This window comes from Amphiprion ocellaris, chromosome 6 (assembly GCF_022539595.1).
Source record: "Amphiprion ocellaris isolate individual 3 ecotype Okinawa chromosome 6, ASM2253959v1, whole genome shotgun sequence".
Taxonomy (NCBI): Eukaryota; Metazoa; Chordata; class Actinopteri; family Pomacentridae; genus Amphiprion; species Amphiprion ocellaris.
The window spans coordinates 33,612,609-33,628,164 of record NC_072771.1 but is presented as its reverse complement, the minus strand read 5'-3'; the positions used below and the strand labels follow the sequence as shown (position 1 = coordinate 33,628,164).

Here is a 15,556-nt window from a genome sequence, read left to right as displayed (position 1 = left end):
CTAACTTCAACAAAGTTCAGCGAAAAAGTTTATTTGAACTTAAAAAAACATTTTCCTCTGAACCAGTTTCGGAAGGCACAGATACTGGTGTTCAGACTATATTGGCCAGGTCAGAAACACATCAGTGGGTCATTATTTGGATCACTTATTTCATTAATCCATTACAAGACTTATCATTTCAGCTCCATTTTTGTTATATTTCTGTTGTCATATTTTAGTTATGACAAACATCAAGCATAACCCTCCCACATTTTAGACTTCGGATTCCAATAAGTTCAGGTTTCAAAACCATCCACCAGATACAGTAGCAAAAAGCCACAGACTGCTGGCAACGAGTGACTGAACCGGCTTCCTCTTTCTTTCATCTCCCCTCTAATCTTCTGTTTGCACAGCTCTCAGTCTTGTCAGCACAGTTTGTTTAGGTTTTATGCCCGTCAATACAGCCGTATTCTCCCGACTCAAGGTATCACTCACATCTGAAAAGATCATCGGTGACAGATTTGCAGGCAGAACATTTCCTCAGATGCAATCCGAGGCTTTGTCTGGAAAATGATTAAGGTCAACAGTGTGTTTCATCCTAAATTACAGCAAAGAAAACACCCTTGAAAGTCTGCAAATTCACTTTCTTTTTCAACACAAGTTGATCCAAGAGATGTTCAGGATCAGAAGTGGAGATTACAGTTGAAATAGATTTTTTTTAATTCTCTGTATTTCTAAGATCACATGAACATTACGTGGTAATCTTTAGTAAAACAGTAGTTTGACAAATTTTTAAAAATGCTCATTTGCTTTCTTGCTTGGAGTTAGATGAGAAGATACCATCCTTGCATTTGTACAGTGAATATGCAGCTGGAGTTAGCAGGTTAGCTTAGCATAGCATTAAGATTCAGCAAGGGGTAAAAACTCAAATTGGCCTGGCACAAAAACATCTATTTGCCGTTGTAGCCCAGCACTTGACCCCAAGTAAATCAATGGACTTTCTTCTTCACACTTTGGCTTTTGTAAGGTTTAATTAAACAAGATGTAGCCTGTTAATTATTGAGCTTTATAGGTGCTTGTAGGCGGATTTTATAGCCACTGGACGGAGACAAACTAGCTGTTTTGACATGCAACAGGCTGCTGGTTCTTGTCACATATTTCCTAGAGAGACATGAGTGTTCCCAGTGTGTAGAACTTTCATTTTAATATTCTGATCTGTTAACAGGCAATTTTTTATACTTCATTTCCCGATCTGTCTAAACTAAGTATTGATTTTGGCCATTGATGGTATGGAGAAAAATGAACTAAATCTAAAAAAAAAACATGGACAAATGCAACAGATGAGTACTCTACCAGGTACAAGGACAAACCAAGGTGCTCTGTCTTCATCTTCACTGACTGGACTTGCTCAGCAGAGAGAAAGAGAGCATTGTTTTCCTTCAACCTCGGCAGTCAGTGACTCACACTGGAACGTGTTGCCAACAGACAGAGTTTGACAGTTTAATATTTGTGCTGTCAATTCGAAAGACTAACCTTGGTAATTAGGGGAGGTGATTCCGGACAGATGTGGACGGAGGGACAAAGGGGCCTTTTGTTTGGGCTTTTCGCGAATGCAGTCACCTCTCCCATGACGACATTAAAAACTAGACCTGCAGTCATTGGCAGCCCTGATAGGTTTGCCGCTCATTGCGCCGGATGAAGTCACATTTCTTCATGGAATGATGTCACTCTTGGGCGGGACGTCATGTCAAACAGCATTAGAGCGAGACGTCCTGTTGACTGCAGAGAAGCGAGCAGAGTTTCGTTCATTTAAACACCGATCACTTAACTAAACTGAATCACTTTAACGTAGCAACTCAATCTTTTGCCAACAGTTCAGATGTAAACAGAGGCAGGTGTTCCTTTCAGTTACAGAGGCGAGTCTGTGAGCAGGTGTGATTCTGTCAACGGTTATATTACCTGAGTGCAGATAGGACACTGAATTACTGTAAATGCACCACTGTGAGCAAATAGCAGCTGACTCTTTGTATTTCTATCTATTTTGAAGTTCCATTACTTCATATCTTGACTAGAGCCGAGCGCTGAGAATGAAGATGATGGTATTTTCCTGGAATCCTTGTCAAAATATATTCCCTTTACCTTGAAGAAATACCTGTGGAAACCTTGGATTTAATGCAAATATGCACTTGTGTGTCTGTGTAGTCTTTTGTATTTGCATAACAGACCATATATAAATATTTATACAACAGATTATCTTACATTATACATAGACTCTATTATGCACTAATAAAGACAGCTTCTTCAGATCTACAATCTTTATTCACACTGTGAATGCTGTTATTACAGCTCCATAACTCTCATAACTTTTGGCCAGCTGCAGTGTTTTTTCCCAGTTCAGTTTATGCTAAAATGTAAACTTATGGTTCAGCTTATTTTAGAGTAAGTATGAGCAAACCATAGTGCAAAATACTTTGCAGAAGGTAGAACAAGAGGTTTGATCAGATAAACAGGATTCCAAACCAAAGTGCACCATTATACAGTTAATTATCTACTGTCTTGTATTTAAAATCAAACATAGTGACAGAAAAAGAACATCTGTGTTTTAGAGAATGAGACTATATCTCTAATTCCCAGGAGTAGTAATGTTGAAACTGTGGGAATGTCTTCAACTTTTAATCTTAACTGAAATCACCTTCTTTCTTAATTGACTCATCATTTAATCTCTTGTATGATTTAGACTTTTTCTAAATCCCTCGGAAACCTAAAAGTACAACTCACAGCTGCACAAAACCTGAGCAGGTACGTCATTTGGATATTAAGTTCCCCACAAATTTAGGCATCAAAGCAGGTTAAGGAACACAGACGTTATCGTACTCAGACATATTCCTGTAAGTTAACCGATGACTACTGAAGGTGAAAAGTTTTCCAAAAAATGTGTACAGAAACATCAACACATAAATACTTACTGGTAAATAGGAAGCACTAACTCCTTTTGTTTTACCATTTCCACTGAGCTGTGGTCACTGGTCAGCCTAACGGTCATGGTTTGGCCTCTCTTCTGTAACTCTGTTTTCCTTCCTAACAGTTCACACACTGCAAACTGCTACTTATGCGCAGTAACACATCATCTCACACAAATAACGAAGTTAAAATTTCAGTAATTAAATGTGATGATTACCTTTGGAACATTTCCATTCTGTGCATTTATTTACTCAAACAAACAACACACTGATGCCTGTTAACACACAAAACCACCAGATAATTCTGCACATAATCAGCCAAAACTGTTAAAGCAAATCACATTCTGCAGAAGCTGGTGCTGAACTTCATTTGTGACCTTGTCCAAAAACATAAACCATAGAAGAGGCTCATGCTCCTGCCGCAATACAAACACCCACATCATTTATTTTCTTTTGCCGGCGTCAGCCCACCTGGACAGAGAGTGAGAGTGGAGTACAGGTAGCTGCCATAAACACTCAGGCTTTATCGTCTGGAGCAAACACAGCCAGGACTCATTTTGTGGCACACTCTAGTTTAATGACAGATGACGTCAAGCCATTTATAGGCTGTAAAGGACACCCTGTAGCAGCTTAAGTGCATCAGAGCCAGAGATTTTAGCCAGCGGCTGAAATGAGCGGTCAGTAAAGACAGAAGACATGTCAGCAGGCAGGAGGAAAAACCCTTCAGGAGTTGGAAAAATGTGTGTTTAAGTGGTGTTAGAGCTGGCATTATTTTCATTTGTCATCAGTTCATTGTTGATGATGATCCTCTCTTCAGGGATTTATTAATGGTAATAAAACACATTTTTCTAATGTGCAAGAGTAATATAAAATGACAGTTCCCATTATTGATTAATCTGACAGTTGTTTTCCTCATTTGCCACTTAGTTTTTTGATCAATATTGTCAGAAAGAGACCCAAAAATTGCTTGTCACAATTTTGTTTGTATTGTCCAGTCAACAGCCCCAAACATTCAGCTTTTACGTTTGCAGTGATGTAGAAGAAAAAGAGAAAAATCTCACATCGAAAGGGAAAAAAGAGCTTTTTCTTGAAAAACAACTCAAAAAATTAGTTACCAAAGTAGTTTTCTGTCAATTAACCAATTATCTTTGGCTCCATATGTATTTAGGGTTTGTTTCTTATATCCAGATTTAAAAAAAAAAAAACAAAAAAAAAAACTGGAGAACTTCAAAAAAAAAAAGTCAATATTGTGTGCATAACTCGTTTGCACTGCCTCCAGTAATCAGCTAATGCAGGTTTTAACATTAAAACCTGCCCACACATAAATGCTTTCAAAGCTTACGACTCCATAAAACAGTGGAATAATGAAATCAATATTATTATCAGCTGTGCTAAATATAGAACCTGAAAACACAGAACTAGGTGTGTTCTCTAGTTGTAGTTTATATGTACAGTATCTGACAGTACAGAGTCCAGAAGGAAATAAGAAACATTTTAGCTGTATAGGTTTGAGTTTATTCTAATGCTGCTAGGCTCCTGGAAAACCTGAAACACACTCATCATGTGACATTGAGCACAACAGAAGTTCAGACATGCTAGAAAACAGGAGGTCTTGGGGGGTCTTACATTCAGTTTCCATATACATGGTGTAACCCAATGGCACGGGGGGCCCTTCATCCAAGGTAAAGTTTTGTTGTGCTAGACGCAGGGATCCAGGCCTTGTTATTGAGCAATATGCTCTGCTTTGTTGGACGAGGGTCCACCCCCTCATGCTCTGCTTGTGTTTTATCTCCCCTTTCACAAAGAAAGAGGCCCCACAAACAGCCACCTTCACACCTCTCTTAGCAGCTCTGCTGAATGAGCTCGAGCACTTCTCCATTCACACGTGGAAACATACGCAGAAATTCAGGGCAGTGGTGAGTGTGCAGCCCTTTCTCTTCGCCGTGAAGAGCCAAAAATTGCACTGGGTGATGTAGCGAGATCTTCACGTGAAAGAGGAAAAAGCACAGGCTCCTGTTTGGTGATTAGTCTCGAAATGTTTATAGGTTTTTCCAAAAGGCCGATTGAGGAGTAAAACGTTCGACAATGGGCCCGAAAAAGCTCCAGCAGCTTGGAACCTTTCTGAAAGTGCCAAATATGAATCACTGCGCTGCGGATGCCAGACGAGCCTTTCCTGTGTTGCTAAGAGAGCTCCTTGGACTGGAGCAGGCTGGGCGGCCAAAGGGGGGTTAACTGTTTCGAATAGCTGTACAGTGCTTGCACGGTAGATATGACTTGATGCTCCTATTCCTGCCCCGCAGCATGGGTGGTCTGCGTTTGATTTTATACTGCCACCTATTAGCACCATGAGCTGGTGATTTATGCAGCTGTCAGCTTCAACTTCATCAGCTCCGTCAGCCGCTGGTGAATTGTGGGTATGCTGGCAAAGCCTACAATCCTGCACCTCCTACTTTGGGGCTAAAGTAAACCACCCCTGAGAGCAGAAAGGAAGAAAAAAAAGGCACTGTTAAAGAGAAAAATAGAATTTAGATAAATAACAACCACTGAGGCCTCCTCTGTGGAAAACTTCCAGCCTAAACATCTGGCTGGCTGCATATAAGAAAGAGGCTGTGTTTGGATTAAAGCAAGGTGAGAAAGGAGGAATTCATGGTTTGAACAGCCAACTAACAGTTGAACTACTTGGAAATCAGTCAGTGGAGGATTTTTAATGACGAGTGTTACCAGGGAAAACAAAATAGCTGCATTCACCATAGCAGCTTTTCTAAAAATACATGTGTCATGCTTTATGTTGGGCTCATTTGCATGAGAAAAGAATGTGTTTAATGGGAAAATCTGTTGAAAATTAGTCAGTGGGGTGAGCGGTGAGTTATCTTGCATTGAGCTGTACAGTATAAAGTAATGGAAACTGTGGGTAACAGCTCTTACTCACTGCTTGATGAAGAAAAAGGTGTTGTTCCCTGTGGGCAGAGCGGAGTAATGGCTTTTTTTGCTTGGTTGTAATGAGGTTGCTTGTTTCATGCTGGACCGGTGCTCCGAGCCAATTTCAACAAACACAGGAATGAAAGGAAGGTTGACTCTGTGCATATGGGTGATTTACCGTATTCTTTACCATAAGGAGCATATTAACAATGAAAAAAACCACACTTTGGCTGCTACTGTGATGCCGAGCGTGCCGCGTTCAGGATTAAAATACTGATTTGCGGAAAAGGCATTGGGGTTTTTGAAAGTGTCAGGGGCTAATTGCTTTTACTGCACTTGCAACTCAAGAATGTCAAACTTTATTAAACACCTGTTAAAATAATACTTGTTGCTAGGAGTTTGTGGGAATCATCTTGTTAGATGGATCTGAAAGGAAATAAAATGTAGTGGTCTAGATCGGTGATTCCCAAAACAGGGTACTTCTGCTATTGCCGGGGAATGTGTGGAAACACTGTGCAGCAGCCCGATGAAATGAATCCAAAGAAAGCTAACAGATTTGTGTGATCTTTACTAAATGCATTATCACAACAACCAGTTGCTTCCAGCTGCTTTAGGCTGACTGAAATGCACATTCCACCCATGCGAGTCAGTTCTAACCCCTTTAGGCTATGAAGTTAAGATTGCATGTGAGCTGAGAGGCTAAATTGCCAGCTAAAGTTATGGATACACAACTGAAATAATCATCTGTTATCAACTGAAAGCTAAAGTAATGGATAACTACTTGACAAAGCTAATAGTGATGAATAAACAATAGATACATTTCTGAGAACTGCTGCCACAAATCTTAAAGTTCTCTTTCTGTTTCTGAAACTAGTGCAGCACTAGCTAACCCTGACCCCACTGCTCAGTTTGCCTTGACATGCAGCTGTCTTGTGTTTGCAGATCCTGAGACCTACATCACAGGTCATTGCAGTGAATTGTTGCTGTTGGCTACATGCAGGGTGTAACTGGTGGTGAAGGCCTCTCCTTGGTGTAAAGTGGTTTACTTCATTTATGCTGGGTCACAAACAGAGGTCATACTTTGGAGATGAGGAAAGAAAAAAAAAAACAAACAAAAAAACGCCTGCTATAAGGTCACACGCTAATGTTCCAGCTGCCAGAAAGTGTGATCAAACAGTTCCCAATTAGAACCATATAATTTGGTAACATTATGATATTAAAGCTGGGAGCTCGGTTTTCCCAAGCAAAACTAACTTCATGAGCGGCTGACCATAATTTCAGGTTCCGTTGCATTTATGCAGAGGGGTAATGATGCAGGAGGAGAGTGAGTGTGTGTGTGTGTGTGTGTGTGTGTGTGTGTGTGTGTGTGTGTGTGTGTGTGTGTGTGTGTGTGTGTGTGTGTGTGTGTGTGTGTGTGTGTGTGTGGCAGGGTGATAGGAGTTGCTCCAGAGACAGAGAAGTATTACTGTATAAAAGTGTTTAAAATTGTCATGTTTGTTTTTTTAGGGTGGTTACGTGCCCAACTCTTATTTCTGACTGTGAGCAGTTGCCAGGCAACCAGGGAAGACACATGAAGTTGGAATGAAAAAGTCCCCCTGAAATGGTGAGTTTGTGTTTCTCTACTTTAATTTAAAGAAAACACAATGTAATTAATTAACTGGGGAACTTCTGAGGTTCTGGGTGACAGGGTTTGTCACTTTATCACGGAACCTTTCTCTTTGTTTCCCGTCGTTGTGCTAAGATAATGTACAAGAATGCTGCTTGAACGATACAAATGTGAAAATTGTATAAATTTTCTGAAGTATTTCCTTACATCTAAACTGATTATCGTAGAGGTAGTTTATCTGGTTTTGATGTTTCTGGCAACAGCTTGTAGCTTTGAAAAGCATTATTAATAAATAACTAACAGGATATCCACAAAGTGGTGCAGAAAACAAATAGCATGATGCATTTAAAGAGTGGTATAAAAACAAGAAAATACCAGATTTCATTGTCTTAACAAGAGAGTTTGCTTGTCAGGTTTGTTTTATCACGATTGTCCCAGCGTCACCTGTGTACAGAGCTGCAGTGGGACCTTTTAACACGTGAATTGATACCTTAAAAATGCATGTGCGGCATGAGAAAAAGGAAAGTTTGCTCAGTTCAGCGAGGCGTTGTGACCCTTCATGGCCCGGGTCGCCAGTGAAGCATAGGAGGGAAGGATCCAACGGAACAAGAGGGAGCGAGGATTCACAGCGAGGCCGGGAGGCAGCAGCCGAGCCGAATCCCCAGAGATTTCTGGCTGTCTCGCTCTGTCTGCTGACACTCTCCTACTCCGTTGACTTTTTCATTAACCCCTTATCAAAATGTTTTTCTCTCCCCACACTCCACTGACATGAGCCTCAATCTCCCCCCTTCCCCCTCTCTCCCTCCCACCCCCCCACAACATCTTGGTTCAGTTGTTCCCCCTTGTGGACACAATAGTCCATGTGATTTTTACTCTCATATTTTCTTACACTGATCAAACAAAAGATTGAAATATTTTGTAATAAGTAAATAAGGAGTATCAGTGTTTCCACAGGACAGTGAGACCACTTTTTTTTTGTTAAAGAAATACATTTACATTTTGCACTCACATTCAATAGAATAATGACAGAGCCTTTTAAATACTACTACCCCGTATCTCAGTAAGTATAAAATATAGACCTATACAAGAAACCGAACCTGTGAACATATTTTATTTGGTGCTGAAAAGTTCAACTTGGCCAAAATAACTGATGGCTTCTCACATATTTTAATTACTTGCAACTTGTGGAGCGGCCAAAATCAATGTTTTCATTGGCTTCCATTCAGAGTTTTTGCTGCCTGCTGCCTTTTTCTGCCACTACAAGACCATGTTTCACTCTAACTTTAACCTCTGTGCCTTTTGCTCCACTCCTGTTTGTATTAATGGGAGGTGTTCGCATGATTTAAACAAGTCATTTCTAAATAAACCCTGGAACAGTTACTGCCATCCCTTAGAGCAAGAAGAAGAGCAGCAGCAGAGTCCGAATCTTAAATCTGTCAAGTACTTCATAAATACTAAGGCTGAGTGAGCAAAGAGTGACAGAATAAATGCAACAGTTAAAAGCATTTTAGTTTATTTTACTAAGTTTGTGGTCCGACTCTCTCCACAGAAACTCCCTTGGCATTAGTCTGAGCTGGGCCACTTCTGCCAGTTGTTAAACTGCTGAAACATATGGCTCATCATTTATCTGTTCCAGCTGTGTAAGTAAAACACACACATACAGCACCCACTAGTGGTCAGAAGTATAATGTGAGATAAATGGAAGAGATACAGATTGTGATTAAAATGCAGTAGAAGGGCATAAAAGGAGGGTCCGTAATCCGTGTATGGTTCGCTCATTTGTTTTTCCGTTTCAAAATAAAATCTAAAAAAGCAATTAACCACGATGTTTTTTTGTTTTTCCGTTTTTAAAACCTAAATGTAGAAATGTATTATTCAACTAATGAAAAAAACACAGTGTTGTTTTTTGCTCTAGCTTTTCAAACCCAAAATACAAAATACGGCTGTTGTTTTATTTTGTAGCAACACCGGAAGTCAATGAGGAAGAACAGTTTAGAGCTGGTCTGGACCGTGAACACATCAAGAATGGCTGTCCTCGAGCCCTTTTCCTATTTCATTCTCTTTAAGAGTGGCAAAAACCCACGCAGAAATCATGGAGCTCCACATTGTTCTATAATGAGAGTCAGGAGGTTCTGCAAGGAGAGCAGTTTAAGAAGATCAATCATATGTCCAATGCTGTTTTGGAGAGAGCTGGAATTTGTTCTGTTAACCACAGGTGTTATTTTCAGTTCCATACTTTATTAACTGTAGAATGTTACCTTTCACTTCTGTGTGTTTTACAATCAGGTCCGACATGTGGACGACAGTTTATGACGGGATACTGGTCATCTATTGGTGCCACTGTCATCATGAATCATGAATTTTGGCGCAAGAAAACGCCATAGTATACTATGTCGAGAAAAAAATGTGATTTTTCAACATGTTGTAAAAATGTGCCATATGATGAAATAATGTCAAGGGGGCCGTGAAAAACACTCCAGAAATGTTTTCTTTGAAAAAAAAATCATCATGAATTTTGGCGCAAAAAAATGCCATAGTATACTATGTCAAAAAAAAATGTGATTTTTCAACATGTTGTAAAAACGTGCCATATGATAAAATAATGTAAAGTGGGCTGTGAAAAACACTATGGTAAGGTTTTCTTTTTAAAAAAAAAAATCATCATGAATTTTGGCGCAAAAAAACGCCATAGTATACTATGTCGAAAAAAAAGAGATTTTTTAACATATTGTAAAAACGTGCCATATGATGAAATAATGTAAAGGAGGCCGTGAAAAACACTCCCGAAAAGTTTTCTTTGAAAAAAAATCATCATGAATTTTGGCGCAAAAAAAACGCCATACTATACTATGTCGGAAAAAAAATGTGATTTTTCAACATGTTGTAAAAACGTGCCATATGATGAAATAATGTGAAGTGGGCCGTAAAAAACACTCTAGAAAGTTTTTCTTTGAAAAAAAAAATCTCATTAATTTTGGCGCAAAAAAAATACTATGTCGAAAAAAAAATGCAATTTTTCAACATGTTGTAAAAACGTGCCATATGATAAAATAATGTAAAGTGGGCTGTGAAAAACACTATGGTAAGGTTTTCTTTTTAAAAAAAAAAATCATCATGAATTTTGGCGCAAAAAAACGCCATAGTATACTATGTCGAAAAAAAAGAGATTTTTTAACATATTGTAAAAACGTGCCATATGATGAAATAATGTAAAGGAGGCTGTGAAAAACACTCCAGAAAGGTTTTCTTTGAAAAAAAAATCATCATGAATTTTGGCGCAAAAAAACACCATAGTGTACTATGTCGCTCAAAAAACATCGTAGTATAGCATGTCGTCCAAAAAACATCATAGTTTTGCATGTCCCCCAGAAAACGTCATAGTATAGCCTTTAGTCCACAAAACGTTGTTTTGTCCCAGCTGTCTGAAGTAGGTGAGGAGCAACACAAAAACAGTCCAAGCGCTGGTTTCCAGAGGGTTAGATGAGTATTTATTTGAAAGAGTAAGTTTACAACAACACAACATGTGAGGAGGTTAAAAGCAAATGGGTGTTAGTAAAATAAAAATAAATAAACAGAACTAAAAGTGAACTTCACGTTGACATTGATGGGCATTCCAACCAGGAACAAAGTAAAAGATAATCAGTACGAAAAAAACCTCTTCCTGTTCACCTCTTAAAACCCAAAAACACACCGCAGTAGCACCCTAAACTAAAACTACCAATGGGTTCCCTGTTTTCCTTTCTGAACAATTCAAAGGTCCCTCTCTATCTCCCCACACATCCACCAACCACTGGAACACATCTCCAAAGTTCTGCCGGGCCAGCTCAGCTTCCCCTCAGAAGAAGTGCTGCCACCTGCCAGATGAAGGAGCCTTTTGAGAGGCAGCTGGCATCGTGATTGGACTGTACTTTGGTCTGTTCCAGCTTCAGCTCCAGAGACGGCAGGCGGGACGAGTCAACGGAGGCCTGGTGGACGAAGGCATGCAGCTGAGTACAATCCAGAAAACAACAGAGGAGGAGTGCAGCGGCCCATTATAGCCTTTGGTATGAAAAAACACCATCATATACATTGTATATTGTACAAATAACAAGTCAAAGGAAAGAGACATACATTGTAGAATTGTAGTAATTGTGGGCTGACTGATTTACTGATTATCAGTATTTTATATTTTACTGATTTACGGTAATAAATCAATTTAAAAATGGCGCTACTTTGGCTCTGAACCTTTATCTACCTGTGGTCGCTCTGTCTTCTGGAGTGATTTAATTGGTTATACATCACGAATAAAGCTCCTTTAACTTAACATCTGTAAACAAAACAAAAACGTATCAACAAAGTTTCCTGTTAGAGTTTGTGTTCTTCTAAGTTTAACTCCAAGATTTTAAATACTTTCATTTACTGCAAATGAATATCTACTCCAAATGTCTCACTAATAATCATTATCAGCCTTAAAAACCCACAAAACACCCCTCTATACTCAACCACACTTAGTACAATCCGGTTCCCCCTTCTATAAATCTGCTTGGAATCTTCCACTTCCTGTTTGTCAAAGTGGCCTTCTACCTGGACAGGTTTTGTTGGAGCTCATGCAACAAACATTTTGGGTAACTGCACTTTAATATGGATGGATGACACTGAATTAGAGTCTGTTTTAATGAGACTGAGTTAAGATGTGTAGCTCTGTCATTAAATAGTAAATTATTTCTCAGAATTCACAGAGAAAAGTCTGAGATGTTTGCTAGGTTAGCATCCCACATGTTCTTTGGCTCAGCTAAAGCTAACTCTCTCCAACTTCTGGATCTCTTCAGTTGCTTGTTGTTAAAATATCTTGCTGTAGGTGCTGAAGCTCAGAAAGTCTGAGATGTTTGTTCAAAATAAGCTCATTCTCAAGTCTTATCTGAACTGTCCTCTTTTGTTTGAACTTTCCCTAAACTTAGGAGTTAATGACAGAGCAGCACATCCAGACTCAGTCTCATTTATGTAAAGATTAAACTTCAGTGTCATTCATTGATGTTAAAGTACAGTTTTTCAAATGTTTGTTGCACATGCTCCCGACCAAACCAGTCCAGGTGGAAGACGATGTGAAGAGAAAGCTCCAGAGGATGAATATCACACATTTACGTTGGAAATAAATGTCCTTTAATTAGACATTGTCATGCAAAAGTTGGATTTCCCTTTAATGATGTTCAAATCTTTGCTGAGTGTTTTGTTGATGTTGGTTTCTTAATGTTATTTGACACTCGGCCCCAAAGATTAAAACCTTTTACGGCTCACAAGCTGCAACAATTCACACATTATCAACTGTCTTTCTGACTAAACTAAGATGAAAAGTGAAAAACTGTCTGATTCCTGCATCATGAATCTTTTTGGTTTTTATGGCAGTAAACTGAATATATTTGGGTTTGACATTTTATAAACCAAAACAAGAAATGAATTACTGGAGAAAACAGTCACCAGATTAATGGACAAAGAAAATGTGTTTTCCAACATATATGGCTGAATTACTCCAACATTACAAGATACATACAATTTTAATTCAATTTTATTTATATAACGCCAATTACAGGTCAAATTGTCTCAAGACGCTTTATTTTTATTAAAATAACTTTCTCCACTAAAACTAATAAACATGAGGTCAAATAGAAGGAAGAGTTTTAAATACTGCAGTCCTCAACAAAAACTAAATCTGCTGGTGGATTCCATTAAAGTCCTAATAAAGGATAATAAACTGTGATACTAAAGGTTTGTGGTGCTAAAAATGTCAATGATATCAAGTTGAACATCTGGATGGAGGTTGATAAAAGTTGACCTCCCTTCATTTCTCTGGAGTCGAATCCATGGATTTTATGGATGGTGGTTAAAGACCTGCTCTTCTAGTGGTCTTCCTTCTAGTCGCTGTAAAAAGTCACACCATCCTCGCCAACTTCAACACCTCTTCATGACAACTTGTTCTGCCTCAGACCTCGTGGAAACTTCAGAAACTGGGGAAAACCTGTGGAGACTCGAAGAACTCGTGGAGACTCGAAGAACTCGTCGGGCGGGGGAAGGTGTGGTGGGCGGTGGGGGGAGGTGGGGGAGTAGAGGGGGGAGGCCGCCACCCACCTCCCCGCCTACTCTCCGCCCTGACTCCACCCAGACTCCGCCTTGGCTCCACCCATGTGGTGACTTCACAAACTACGATGTCAAAGGGACGACGAATTTATTTCTTTTTATCTGATCTGTAGCTCAGTGAGTTAAGGATTTGCCTATGGAGCTGCAGGTCGCTGGTTCAAGACCAGACACTTCTTAAATTTTCTCAAAATTCTGACAAAGACAAAGAAAGAAAACTGCCACTGGCGGGTCTTGAACCTGCGACCTTCCACTTGGTAGTCCGTCTTCTTTTCCCCTGAGCTATTCGCTCAGATACTAATTCTTCTTTTTTTTGCGCATTTATCATCTATTTTTTGTCGTTTTCGAGTTTTTTTTTTTACTTTCTCTTTTCTCGACCGTTTTTCTTGGGAGGTGGGACTTCAGCCTTTGTGCTGGAGGGTTGAACCCTCACTTCCAAGACTTTCAAAGCCTCCACACCTCCCAAGTCGTCAGGACCTGAGCTTTCACACAGTCTGAGGGCTGAAATTTTCTAAGTCCCACAGTAGTTCTCTGTTAGTTTGAACTTCCAGACAGTCCAAGGACTGATATCTTCAAAGTTCCTGAGTACTTCTCTGTTAGTTTGAACCTTTCAACAGTCTGAGGACTGAAAACCTAAAAGTTCTTGAGTAGTTCTCTGTTAGTTTGAACCTTTCGACAGTCTGAGGACTGAAATCTTGAAAGTTTCTCAGTACTTCTCTGTTAGTTTGAACTTTCTGGTTAACAGAAGCCTTAAAACTTGTGACCATGAGTCTTGATTTCACATTTAGACCATCCATCTGAGTTCTTCTCAGACCTTCACCTGTGGGTTTTTTAGAAATACTCAACAAACTTTGATTCTCTTCACTGAACAGTAAAGTTTGTGGAGATCAGAAGGTAACATTAGATTGATAAATGCCTTCAATGACTAGTAGACTTTATCTGGAAAGCAGTTTTCTGAAATGAGTTCTTAGTAAATCTGTCTACAATCAAACCAAGAACATAGAAAGAGGAAATGTTTGAAGAAACAACTTGATGTTTTCATTTCAGACTAGAAAACACTTTGACCTTTATCTGTCTTGACTCTTTTTGATCGTTTTATTGTTTCTTCTGTTTAATTTGATCTTCTAAAGTCTAATTGGTGTCTTTTCAAATGTTTTGTCTTTAGTTTGATTCTTCTTAAATGTCTAGAAAAGAATAAAAGGTGAGAAAAGAAACTAATGTCTGATTTGATTTCCAAATGTTTTGTCTTTTTAATGTTTAATTGTTGTTTCTTCAAATGTTTTATCGACTTGTTTAAAAAATTTCCTTTTCTTTCCCAGTGTTTAATTTTTCAATTAAATCTTTAAGGTTTTTAAAAAAAAAAAGTTTTACCACCTTTTTGTTTAATTTTCTTTTTAAATGCTTCATTGTATTTTCTGATAATTCCTATTTAAAGTTTTATTGTCTTTAAGACAATTTTCAAATTAAACATTTAATTTTTTTAATGAAATGTTTTGTCTTTTTAAAGGTTTAACAATCTAAAATGTTTTGTATTTTTTTAAATATTTAATATTCTTCTTGTTTAATAGTTTTTTTTAAATGTTTAATTATCTAAAAGATTGCATCTTTAATGTTTAATATTTTTGTTATAAAAATGTTGTTTAATTTCATAATTACGTTTTGTATCTTCTGTTTAATTATCTAATTAAATGTTTTGTCTGTATAATATAACTGTACTTATTCAATTTTCTTTAAAAAGCTTTATTGTATTAATTTTTTTCCTTTGATTTAATTGCTTTTTTTTTAAAAATGTAGTTTATTTCTTTAATCTTTTTTTTCTGTCAAGATTTTAACCCAACCTTAAAAATGAAACAAACCCTTAAATCACATTGAAAACACTTCTGTTGTCACAAACATGAGTTAGTCAGTTATTCAGTTTATCAGTTCAACTTTATTTGTTTAGCACCTTTTACACAGATGACATAACTAAACAAGCAAAGAGAAA

The 15,556-nt window shown here is 38.3% G+C and overlaps 1 long non-coding RNA gene across 2 annotated transcripts in view; it reads left to right on the top strand.

Annotated features, from left to right (window-relative positions):
• LOC118471447 (uncharacterized) overlaps positions 1-15,556 on the top strand; it is a 129,825-nt gene that overhangs the window by 106,777 nt on the left and 7,492 nt on the right. Inside the window, exons 2-4 of one of the 2 annotated variants that reach the window (XR_008601987.1) lie at positions 7,365-7,461; positions 9,014-9,104; positions 11,221-11,507. This is a non-coding gene — a long non-coding RNA (uncharacterized LOC118471447). Of the gene's footprint in view, positions 1-7,364; positions 7,462-9,013; positions 9,105-11,220; positions 12,552-15,556 lie in introns of those variants that run through there. The other variant, XR_008601988.1, reaches the window with a different exon arrangement.